This window comes from Diabrotica undecimpunctata, chromosome 9 (assembly GCF_040954645.1).
Source record: "Diabrotica undecimpunctata isolate CICGRU chromosome 9, icDiaUnde3, whole genome shotgun sequence".
NCBI classification, from domain to species: domain Eukaryota; kingdom Metazoa; phylum Arthropoda; class Insecta; order Coleoptera; family Chrysomelidae; genus Diabrotica; species Diabrotica undecimpunctata.
Window position 1 is genome coordinate 8,887,802 of NC_092811.1, and position 12,985 is coordinate 8,900,786.

A 12,985-nucleotide genomic window follows, 5' to 3' on the forward strand; every position below is an offset into this window, starting at 1 on the left:
AACACCTCTCTCGGTCTTAAATTGGTTTGGGAACTTTGGATCTAGTCGTACTGTTGCTATATTAGACTGGTACGGATTTTTAATAAGTGTCACCAGGTGCATTGGTGTGCTCATTTCTATTAAAATGGACCACAAATTTATCCAGATTACACAATCAAATGCCTTTTGGTGGTCAACGAAGCATATAATCATAGGTACTTGAAATTCTTCACATCTGGTAGTAGTTCCTTTTATGTGTAGCGGGATATAAATTGAGGTACACCAATCAGATGGCCATTTTCCTGAATTCCAAATAGCGACACAGATAGAACGGATGATATGTAATCCTTTGTTACCTATTAAGTGTAGTATTTCACTTGGTATTGAATAAATGCCTAGGAATTTATTTCTCTTATGGAATTTAGTTGCATCTTTGACTTCAGCGAGTAAGACAGTAGGTTCTCTAGGGTAGTCAGAGAGCCACTGACTTTCTGCTGCTTTGAGTGCAAAGTCAAGGTACAAAAGGTCATGAACAGCACAAGATCTGGTGACAGAAGCACACACATTCGAAGGAGTCTCGGAGTTTATATATCTTGGAACACAACTAAATAACAGCAACCTAGTAAGCGTAGAAATTAAGAGAAGAATATACCTGGCGAACAGAGCTTACTTTGGACTAAAGCAGCTCTTAACATCACACGTAATTAGCAGAAAGACCAAGATACTAATATATGAAACTCTTATTAAACCTGTCCTGACATACCCGTCAGAGACATGGACTATGGTAAAAAGCGACGAAGAACTGTTAGGCCGCTTTGAAAGAAGAATACTTCGGCACATATACGGAGGAGTACAAGAAAGCGGCATATGGCGCAGGCGCTACAATTTTGTGTTGTATCAATGCTATGAAAAATGCAACATCGTCCGGTCTATTAAAATTAATAGACTAAGGTGGCTAGGACACCTTGAAAAAATGGACACTGGAGGAACCAAGAAGAGAGGCAGACCAAGATCTAGATTTAAAACTCAAGTCGAAGATGACTTGAGGAATCTAGGGGTCAGACATTGGAAAGATAGGGGGGAATGGAGACTAATTCTTAAACAGGACAAGACCCACACAGGGTTATAGAACCAAAGATGATGATGATTATTTTTTCAGATGTATCCTCACTTAATTTAAACGTTAAATGCACAAAACTTTCGATACTAGACACGAAAAAATTTCATTGGATGACTGAAGCTCATACGGAAATCTCTTAAAAAGTTCATGTATGGGTAGGAATTATTGCCATAAAAATTATCGTCCAAATTATCGTAGACAGAAATCTCATCAGTGCAAAATATTTAGACTTTTTGATATGATGAATAGTACCAGAATTAATCGGGCTATTTCCAAATGATAACAACCCGAACCTCCCAAATGAAGCTTTGTGGAATCAAGACGCAGCTTTTCCGCATTATGATGCGACAGTTCGTAATTATTTGAACGAAATATTTCTAAATCAATTGATTGGGAGATTGGGATTTCTAAATCATAAATAACAACACTACAATATAATATACAATACCTAGATAAAGAAGAAAAATATTTGATAAAAGCTCTCTATTGTTTGATAAAATTACATAAGACGTTCATTTTGGCATTTTACAAAAACAGACTAATTATCAGGTCGCTCTGTAGCTTCATATATTAAACATACAAACGATAATACAGGATGGTGAAGAAGATTCCTCCAAATTCACGTCACATTTGCGATGTATTTTGTTTGAACAAACCTCGTAACAAGACCAGATCGAAAACATGCAAAACCTGCGATATCATCGAGAAAAAGAAGGAAACGAGTTCAACCTAGTTTCAAAAAAACACTTTCCCTGTCACGGCATCTTGTCCGAGACGGATTGACAGTCTTCTACCGCGAAAAGAAGGGTTGTTCACCTTAGGAATGTTTGAAAAGCCGTCGCTGTGGAAACACCATTGATCAAATACAAGATAAATATTTCCCGCATGGTCGCCGTTTTCTTTGCATTATTCAGATGAGCTGTTGACTCGCTAGTGAGGTGTGTGTGCTTTTTATTTTTGACACGAGTTGTTCATTTTTACGCGACGAGAGGTAAGGATCTTGACTTTGCTGTTTCTTTGTTATTATTAAAATTTCTATCTTACGCAAGGACAAAATTACATTTTCGTAATGAAATTCAATTAAATAGTTTTCTGAATTTGATAAACTATACTAATATTTTAGACAATAGGGTGAAATACACACAAAACATATTTAGCAACTTGCCAAAAACTCTATTTTATTCAATTTATGAAAAATACAATGTTTCTATTTATGTTCTGATTTATTAGAATTGCCTATTATGTTCTTTAAACTATAACAGTATCTTTGAAAATTACTTATTCCTGCATTGTTGGTAAGAGTAATCCTGCTGAAATGACTGTAAAATTTCAACACTAGGGAGACAACAATTTTTTAACAGTTAAAATCACATCACAGCTAAATTACATCAATTATTTAATATAACTATCACCATAGTGATATTTTTTGTTTTTTATATCTATCACCGTTATCATTATCGCCGTGCAATTCCTTCTGATTATTGTTCTGTTCTGAGGTAGATTGGGCCTCTTTCTCTCTATTCGAACGGATTTCATGATCTGTTTTCATTTCTTTCTATTTCTGAATTTCACTTTCCATTATTTTATTTTCATGGTTTTTATATTGTTTTGTATGTCATTGCACCATCTTGTCCTGGATCTTCCTTGATTGGCATCCTCTTCTTCGGTGGATTGGTGTTAATCTCGTAACTTTTTTGATCATCTCATTTGCCGGTCTTTTGATGATATGTCTTATCCTTTTTAAGCATTGTGAATTAATCACTTTAACTGTATTTTTGTTTCCTAACTCATTTTGTATGTTTATTGTTTATTTTTAATCCTCCTTCCATACTTGGTGATGGTAGATCGTGAGATCGTTCTTATTATTTTATTTTCAAGTCTTCTTAAATTTTCTTCTTATTTTTTGTTCATAACTGTTGTTTTTATCGCAGATGAAGACCGCAGGCAAATAACTTGATAAGTCATATTTTTGGTTTTGTTAATAATAATAATAGTCTCCCGTTTTATACCGCTCCGCGGCTTTGGGAGTATAGCAGGGTAGTCTGCTATATCTAGGGCCTACGGTATACAAGGAAGGTAACATGGCCAGTGCTACGCTTCAACCGCCTATTATTACCCTGGTTTTACCCAAGGTACTCATTTTATTCAGGCTTAGTCGACCTGGGGCCTTTAGACATTTTTAAAAATGTCTAGTTGTTCGTTGCCGGCGGTAGGATTCGAACTCCGGACCACCGGCGTGCGAGCCAAGCATCCTACCGCTTGCGCTACGCAGGCCCCCTACTTGGTTTTGTTTATTTCTGCAAATAAAATTGCATCTATGTGACTTTATATAAACAACACAACTGAAAATATACAGCGAAAGATATCTAGGGAGACAAAATTCCTAAGTTGCCATAGAAAATTGTCAAGTTTTACTAATGGACTCATCTGCATAGTAGAAGGTGAAAAGGTTACTATTGGTCTTTGATCCATTTAAGATTAGGACATTATTTAAACAGTAATGAGTCATACTTTTTACAAGACAGCTTCCTTTTTGTACTACATGAAAAAAATTATTGGAATTTAGTGCAACTGTGGTATCGTCAGCAAATTGAGTGACATAACAGCCTGATTGCAGTTCCACGTTTTCTACTCGAACACTTATTGCATCAGAAAAAAATTATCTAATTGATTCCGAACCAAACATGTTGAGCTATCGTTTATCAGTTGATTTAAATCATTGAAGAAAATCAAAAATAAAAGACGGCCAGCGATACTTCCCTGTGGAACTCCGAAGAGGACACTTTCTTCTGAAGAAAATATTATATTCCTATTCACATTGACCTTAATTTTTTGAAACCTTTTTGATAAAAAAGTGTGGATCCACTTTAACGCAGTTCCTCTAACACCATTATGATAAAGTTTTTCCAGCAGTATTAGATAATTTACAGTTTCAAAAGCTCGTGCTAAGTCAAAAAACAAACAGATAACTTTATTACCCTTATCAAAGTTACCGATATCCGATTCCTACTTTTGTATAGATTTTTTTTAAACTAATACTCTTGAATTCTTGAAGTTTCTATCTATATATTTCTCTTTCTTCTGTAAATGCCCTTCCGCTCGGTTTTTTGTTATTTTGTACTTATTTCATCTTTTTTTTTTAGATTTAATACATTTAATTTTTTCTTCATTATTTTGCATTCTGGATTTCTCATATTCTTTATCATAGCATTTTTTATTGCTAGCTCTGCTCTCTTTTACTTCGATGATTTTATTTACTGCAGATGCCCCCGATTATATATAGGCCAAACAAATCGTAGAATCCAAAATAAGATTTATGAACATTCCATTTCTGTTCGTAATTCCGATTCAATTTCAGCTCTAGGTCAACAACATCTTCATACAGGTCACAAAATTGATTTTGAAAACTCCTAAACGAACTTCTAAAGTACGGAGGACCAGATCTGACCAAATAACTACTAAAACTAATCCAACAAATAATAGAACAAAACAGAATACCACAAGAATGGACATCACGCCTTCTAATACCTCTATTCAAAAAGGGAGACAAATCGGACTCAAAGAACTACAAAATTGGACCCTGAAAACAAACGAGGAATTGATTTATTAAACAAAACACTAAAAATAACAACCAAAATGGTAACAAATAAACTAAATGAAATTATAACACTAGCAGAAGAACAAGAAACTTTTAGATCGGGACGATCATCTAACAACGCTATATTTACAATGAGACAAGTGCAAGAGAAATCATTAGAATACAACAAACCGGCATATCTATGTTTCGTGGACATTAGGAAGGCATTTGACACGATCAAATTAAATGATGTTATTCACTTATTATACATAAGAAAGATACCTCTAGGAATACTATCAAGACGATCGCAAATATCTACCAGAACAACACAATAAAAGTAAAAGTAGAAGAAGAACTAACTTACAAAATTGAAGCTGGCAATGGGAGAAGTAAGTGGGATTCCCTGAGCCCTCTATTGTTTAACTTAGTCATAGATAAAATCATAAAAAAGCATAATAACTTTCTGATGAAGAGGAAGAAGAAAAATCTAGTAAACAATACTAAGAGAAAATTGAAACTTTTGAACCAGTTGAATGAAAAAACCGTAAAAATCTCTTTTGGGCAAAAAGTAATCCATCAATCACATTGAAATGGCTTGTTTCGACTTCCATCTATTCCCAAATTCAAAAAATGTCTACGCGAAAAACGTGTTTTATCAAATGAAATTGTTCCAAATACTTCGAAATACTTCAGGCAATAAATGCATCTATGTATATGTTTAAATTATATAATTTCCAGAGGTGACATATAGAAGCCAACAGTGATTCCTCTACCAAAATCTAAGAAAGAAGAATGTCATCACAAATTCATTCCCATCTTTAAAAATCAAGCTGGTACAAGAATTCAAGGATTAAATATTGGATTGGACATCCTGCACCAAAAATTGTACTACATAGTTAAGAACTACATTTAAGTGTCTGCAACTGAAAAACTATAACTTCTTATTACACAGAAAATTTAAAATTAAGTCCACCTAGGTTACTTTTGCATGAGATACGAATTTTGAAGAAAGTGAACTACATCGATCAATTTTTATCTATTTAAATGATGGCATAATTTATGAGCAATCTTTTTATGAGTATTAAAGCTCGTTATAAAGTTATATTCTACATTTTTCAATTTATCTACGCTTTCGATATTTTCTAAATAAAATCGATATAAAAAACCACTTAGTAAATGAAAACATTGACTTCCGGTTTGAAGATAATTAAGTATTAAACAGTTCACTGCCTTTTTTGTCGATGTATATATACAAAGGATTAATTGTTATAATTTTATTGAAGCTTTAGTGTTTGGTAAAGGTTATAACGAGCATAAAAATACCTAAAAATACCTTTTACCTAATTTCCTTAGTTGTCTTTTTATTTTTGTACTTTTTTTCATGTTGTTCTATTTTTCACAATTTTCAACTTCGTGTTATTTGGAATAAAATATTTATTCTACAATGTAAATGCACAGAGATCAAGAAAAAACTAATAAAACCTACTTGAGGAGAACTAAGAGCTTGACACCCATACGTTAGTAGAATTATCCCAGAAGCTAAAAATGTAACTTTCAATTTATTACACTTTTTGGGCAGTTAAAAGCTTGCAGAATAATGAAACAAGGTATCTTTTCCAAAAATTTAATAATAACAATAACTTTTCCAGTTGTTTCCATTGACTTTTTACTCTTCTAGAAAATTATTTTAACGGTAGTTAAAGAAATACCTGTAAAAAATACAAAACCACTTTATATTTATTTATATATTTGCATTACGACTTTTTCTGTCTCTTTGACACCGAGTCAAGCTTTTCATACAATTTCCAAATACTGTAAACACCGAATAAAGTATTTGCGTTTGTTTAAAAATAATATCATTTCAAAAACTAAGTTAGGAATTACATACAGTGTGTAAAAGCCAAATGGAATAAATTCATTATTTAGGTTACTGTACATATTTATAAAAAATCCCGAAACACGTCAAATTTAAATTACAACTTGACATTCTTTAACGTGAAAATGCAACCCCTACCTTCAACCTCCTTAGAATGGCAGGTAAACCCCCAATTTTTAAAATAGGAAGTATAGGCTTGTGATATATCGTTGAAAGGTCTTTTCATTCTCCATTCAAAAATGTTGTCGCTTTCAAGTTTATTAAGATTAATTAAGATAAAATAAATTAAAATCATGTGGTTACCGAAATTCGCTACAATACAATCAAAAACTAAAATGTATTGTAAAACGTAATAAAATGTAGAACACGAAAAAGAACTATGAATGTTAATGAAGTAGATGTTCAAAATGTTCACCGCGAACGTCTTGGCAATATCCTAATCTCAAATAAAACTGTCTTCTAACATTATTTAACATAACAGGCCTGATCGACCTAATCGCAAGCGTTATTCGTTCTTTTAAGTCATTTCAATCAGAAGGTTTAGTTTTGTACACATGGCTCTTTACATATCACCATAAAAAGAAATCTAATAATGTAAGACCAGGTGATCGCGCTGGCCATTTAATCGATCCTGGCCACCGATTGGGAAATATTGTATCGAGGTACTGCCGGACATTAAGTTGGTAATGTGGTGGTGCTCCATCCTGCTGAAACCATATCGTATTCACTGGAACTTGAGGGTTTCCTGGATCAGGATATAAATTTGCCAACGTTGGAATGACATCATTTTGAAGTAGTGCCAAATAATTGTTGCCATTCAAGTTGCCCTCAATGAAAAAGGACCAATGATATTGTTTCCTACAATCCCTGCCCAAACATGAACCTTTTGAGGGTATTGAGTGTGTTCTTCTCTCATCCAGTGAGGATTTTCCGTGGTCCAGTAGTGGCAATTTTGCCGATTAGCATGACCGTTAAGTGAAAAAGTACACTCATCAGAAAACATAACGTCTTCTAATTGGATAATATTGTTATCCAACATGTCCATCATTTGCTCACAAAAAAAAGTTCTCCTATCAAAATCGTCTTCCATGAGCTCCTGAGTAGGTTTCTTCTTATAGGGATGCAATTTATTTTCTTTTAATATGTTTACTATCGATGTATGGCTAGCATTGAATGTAGTGGATGCCTGTCTACTCGATGTATGTGGATTTTCCTAAAACTCAAGCAACATATCTAATTTGAGTTCATCACTCAGTGCATTGGCAGCTGCTTTTTTTATCTGCCTTACATGACCAAACTCGTGAAACTGCTTCTCTATTTTACTTATTGTTCCTTGGGATATAGGCGGTAAATTAGGAAATTTCTCATGAAATAGGCGAGTTACTTCCTGTTGTGTTCGGGTGTTATCTCCGTAACCAATCATTTGTAAAACTGTTATTTTATGCATTTCCGTTAATCTAACCATTTTTCAGAATTGAATTGAACAAACTTTACTTAAATTAAAATACTGACAACTTAAATAAAACAATTTACTAATGCGTGTTAAAATAACGTTGCCACGGAAATTCTTTAAAGTTTTTTAATGGTTACCATCTAAAAACCACATTGCTATGGTTTTTGTTCACTTTCTCATTATCAAGACCTAAACGGGAAATAAGTTTTGAATATATTTTAGCGAATTTCGGTAACCACATGATTTTAATTTATTTTATCTTAATTAATCTTAATAAACTTGAAGGCGACAACATTTTTGAATGGAAAATGAAAAGACCTTTCAAACGATATATCACAAGCCTATACTTCCTATTTTAAAAATTGGGGGTTGTACCTGTCATTCTAAGGGGGTTGAAGGTAGGGGTTGCATTTTCACGTTAAAGAATGTCAAGTTATAATTTAAATTTGACGTGTTTCGGGATTTTTTATAAATATGTACAGTAACCTAAATAATGAATTTATTCCATTTGGCTTTTACACACTGTATAATTAGCATTTGTAATAGCTATTTAAACAATGGTAATAGGATTTTTACGCATGATTAACGAAAACGAAATTATCTTGATATTTCAAAAATTTGATTATTGTTGTAAGTAGATTTATTGTAATGAAAGAAACCAAGAATTTTTTATTCTTATTTCACAAAATTGTTATCTTTTTGTACATTTTGTAGTAAGCTGGGTTTTTTATCTATCTATCTATTTATCTATACAGCCCTTGCTGTCCAATTTTGGACATAGGCCTTCTCTTCCTTCTTCCACGTCTCTCTATTGTAGGCAGTTTGTATTCACTTCGGGCCTGCGTGCTCCTTCAAGTCATCTGACCATCTCATTTGTGGCCTTCCTCTTTTTCGTTTGTAACTATATGGTCTCCAGTGTATAATCATCTTTCATCATTCCACCTGTCGTCTTTCTGTCTTATGGTATGTACAGCGAACTTCCACTTAAGTTTTGCTATCTGCGTTAATACATCGGTCACTTTTGTTTTGTTGCGAATCCAAGTATTTCTTTATTTGTCTGATAGCCTGATGTTCAGCATTTGCCTTTGCATGGCTCTTTGTGTCTTTGCTATTTTTTCCATGTTTTCCTTTGTAAACGTCCAAGTTTGAAAACCGTAGGTGAGAACAGGAAGTATACATTGGTTGAAGACTCTTGTTTTTAAATATTGGGGGTATTTTCTATTTTTTAATATATAGGAAAGTTTTCCGAAGGATACTTAAGCCAACCGTATCCTTCTCTTTATATCACCGGTCTGATTTTCTTTATTTAATTTAACTATTTGTCCCAAATATACATATTCTTTTACTTGTTCTATAGTTGTTTGTGCAATTGTAATTATTAATTCTTCTGGTTGGTTAGTCATAATTTTCGCTTCATTTTTTTGAGTGCCTTTTTTTCTTCTTCACGTGCCATCTCCGCGACGGAGGTTGGCAATCATCATGGCTATTGTCATGGCTTTGCCTTTTTTTGCATTTCATTTTTACTGATTTCTGGTTGTAGGTCAGAGTTAACGTTTTTTATTTTCAGTTGAAACTGATTAGGGGATTTCTTGGGTTGGTTTTTGTTCTGTTTTATAGAGATTTGTATAATATTCGTGCGTTATCTGTAAAATTTCTTTTATATTGTTGGTCTCCTTCTCTCCTTTTTTCTTTATGCTATTAATTTGTATGTTTCCCAGGTTCTGCTTTAAACACTTCATGTTTCTATTTTTTTCAATTGTTTTCTCTATATTTTCTTTCTGTACTCTCCGTTTACATTCCTTGATATTTTTTCTAATAGTTTTGTTTATTTCTTTGTATTCCATTTCATTATCATGTTTATTTCATCGATATGTTTGTGTTCTACATCTTCTTTGGTCGGCAATATTTCCTTTATTCTCTCTTCGTGCGTCTGTTTTTCTTGTTTTAGTTTTTCCACGTCTAATTTCTGATTATTTTCCATTTTCTTTCTTGTATTAAATCTACTATCAATGATCAGCTTGGCTCGGACTAGTCTATGGTCGATACCAGTTGAAAAGCAGTTTGGGGCTGTTACGTCTTTAACCATGGATTTTTGCGTTGAAAAAATATAATCAATTTCATTTTTAGTTTCACCATTGGAACTAATCCTTGTCCATTTTCTTTGGGGTGTTTTCTTAAAGAATGTATTCATTGCATATAGTTGCTTCTCCTCCAACTAATTCATCAATGTGTGTCCTCTATCATTTCTTTTGCCGTATTTATGGTGTCCTACTTTGTCTTCTTCTTTATATAGTTGTTCTCCTATTTTGGCATTGAAGTCTCCGATTATTAGCGTTAATTTTGGTTTCTTTTCTTCCATAGCTGTTGTTATGTCTTCGTAGAAATGTTCAATATCTTTATCGCTCTAGGTACTTGTTGGAGCGTACACCTGTATGATTTTTAAGGACGTTCTTTTTAATTTAAGCGTCGTGTATGCTGCTCTATCTGATATGCCCTTGGTAGATTGTATGTGTTTAACTACTTTTTTATTTATTATAAATCCTACTCCATTGTTGGTGTTTTCTTCATTACGTTTATAGTACCTATAGCAAATTTCCTGGTTTTAGCTGTATTTTTTGTTCTCCTTTTCTTCTTACTTCGGATATGCCGAAAATATCCCACTGTATTTTAGTCAGTTCTTCCTCTAGTTCATGGATTTTATTGCCTTCGTTTATGGATCTGATGTTATACGTTCCTACATTTACTTTTGTCGAATATTTGCCTCCCCCGGAATCCTTAAGGAGGACCGGTTTTCCGGTGTGGTATTTCGAGTTAGTAGCTCTATCCACCTAGGGTATTATTCCGTTTGTTTCATAATTCGACATGTTTCCTGAAGAGGGTTTTTTGGCATTAAAACACCTCGCTTGCCAGACGGGTTGGTGAGTTCTTTATCAGTCGCCCACTCTGGGTCAGACGCTGTTCGTAGCCATCCACTCTAGATCAGACGCTACTGTTTTGCTAGTTTTTGGTCCACGCCGGATATTTCATTACCCCAGTACCACCCATATCTGGGAGGTATTCCTCTATCCGCCACCCGGGGACGCTCCCGATGGGGGACTATACCCCACACGGGTATATTAGCTGGGTTTTATATACGTAGAAAAATTTAAAAAAAAACTGAATGTGAACATATTCAATATATAAAAATATTGAAAACTTCGCTTGGTTATAAATAAACTCCATAATATTTTTACCTGCTTGTGAAGTTTGCCGTTTGATATGTTCTAAAGTAACTCCTTCTATATTTCTATCTCCTTCTTTTTTTGTTTTATCAAAATATTTAAATACATTAAATATTATTTCACGACTTTGTCCTGATCTTACTTGTCTACACTTTTTATTTTCCACGATGGCAGACATTATCCAAATCACCAGTCACTTTGCAAATACAGGCACAAGAGAGAAATAATTAAATCTGAACATGTACAATCGTTACTGACAAATAGTTACGCTACTGACAGTAAGCCAGAATAAGGTTTAAAGTGTAAATGGGCGTGCCAACTTTTAAGTAAACGAAATCAGGTTTGTGCGCTGGTTCTTCAAATTTGGCGTCCACTGTATCTATGTATAAAATCTGTCATGTCATGTCATGCTTTTTCATTTTACGACCACAGAACACCATAAAAAAATTTCTTCTTCTCGTAGCACTACAAGCCGGGGTGGGTTTTGGCTGACTGCACAACTTGCTTCCATCTTAAACGTTCGTCCATAATAGTTGGGTCAGTGGGTAGCCCCATTGTTCTTAGATCTGACCATATATTGTCTCTCCATCGCATTTGTGGACGTCCTAAGGGCCTTCTTCCTGTGGGGGAAGAAGGCCCTTAGGACTTATAGGATCATAAAAATGATTAAGGGAAATATTAAACTTTACACTATTCTATAAAAGTGCTAAGTTTTGACTGCAGATCCTGACAGTATTGCAATTCACTATTGTTGGGTAATAACTTCTAAGTGAGCGTTATCTTCTTCTATATCTACTTTTTTCCTCTTCCAATTAATTCCTTATTCAATCTAATTGCGATATGAGTTGTATCTTTTAATTTTTTTATTAAAATATTACAAATACCTACTATTATATTTATTATTTGAATAGAGCTGTAAAAAAGTATGAACAGCACTCGACTAACGGTTCGTGCTGTCAGATTCTCATTTTCCATTCTTTGGAAAAAATCTACTATTTATTATGTTTGTATCGATTGATTCACGTACAGTAATTTTACCTACAACTGACAAATTGACTACTTTGTACCGTATCGGCAATTCTATTTTTATCGATTACCTTAAACTTTACAAAGAAATATTCCAGACACAAACAATAAACAGAATAAATATTATTCAGTCATATCGACAAATGGCATAAAAAGTATAAATTATTCGTACAATTCAGGAAACAAAGCCGTATCTTTTCGTGCCTCATCTTTCATTGTTCAAGAAATAACCTTGCACGCAAAGGGACCATAAACCACAAAAGACGTTCGTGAAATGCAAAAAAGAATCAAATTTTTCTTCGTATTATGAAACACTGAACGTGACGTAAAGAAAATGTAAAATATGTACGAGTTTTAGAAGTCACTTAAATGAGTCATTGTTTTATACAAGCGTTATTTTTTATACTCTTATAAGAAATTGGTGAGGGTGAGTCATAAATGTAACTTGATCTTTAAAATTTTAAAGGTACAAATGAAATACATCGTTTACTAATAAAAAAATCATAATAATATCGGTTCACAATATTTTAATAGCTCGCTGTAAATTTTAATAGGTAATATGTGATCCTTTACAGTGAGCCAGCTGTAACAACAGACTTATTCACCATGCATTTGCATTGAAATCCAAAAATGAATAATCTGTCGTACGGTCGGACCATCCTCCGAGGTATTTGAAGATTCTTGATGACTTCCGACCGCCGCTCTGGAGGAGGAACGAAGGTTTTTCGTCACC

The 12,985-nt window shown here is 33.6% G+C and overlaps 1 protein-coding gene across 2 annotated transcripts in view; it reads left to right on the plus strand.

Annotated features, from left to right (window-relative positions):
• The first annotated feature begins 2,022 nt into the window (after nucleotides 1–2,022).
• The window catches only part of LOC140449485 (uncharacterized), a 44,334-nt gene continuing 33,371 nt past the window's right edge, over nucleotides 2,023–12,985 (plus strand). For both annotated transcript variants that reach the window (XM_072542669.1, XM_072542667.1), the window contains exon 1: nucleotides 2,023–2,090. The gene's annotated coding sequence lies outside the window, so the exon portion shown is untranslated. The remainder of the gene's footprint in view (nucleotides 2,091–12,985) is intronic.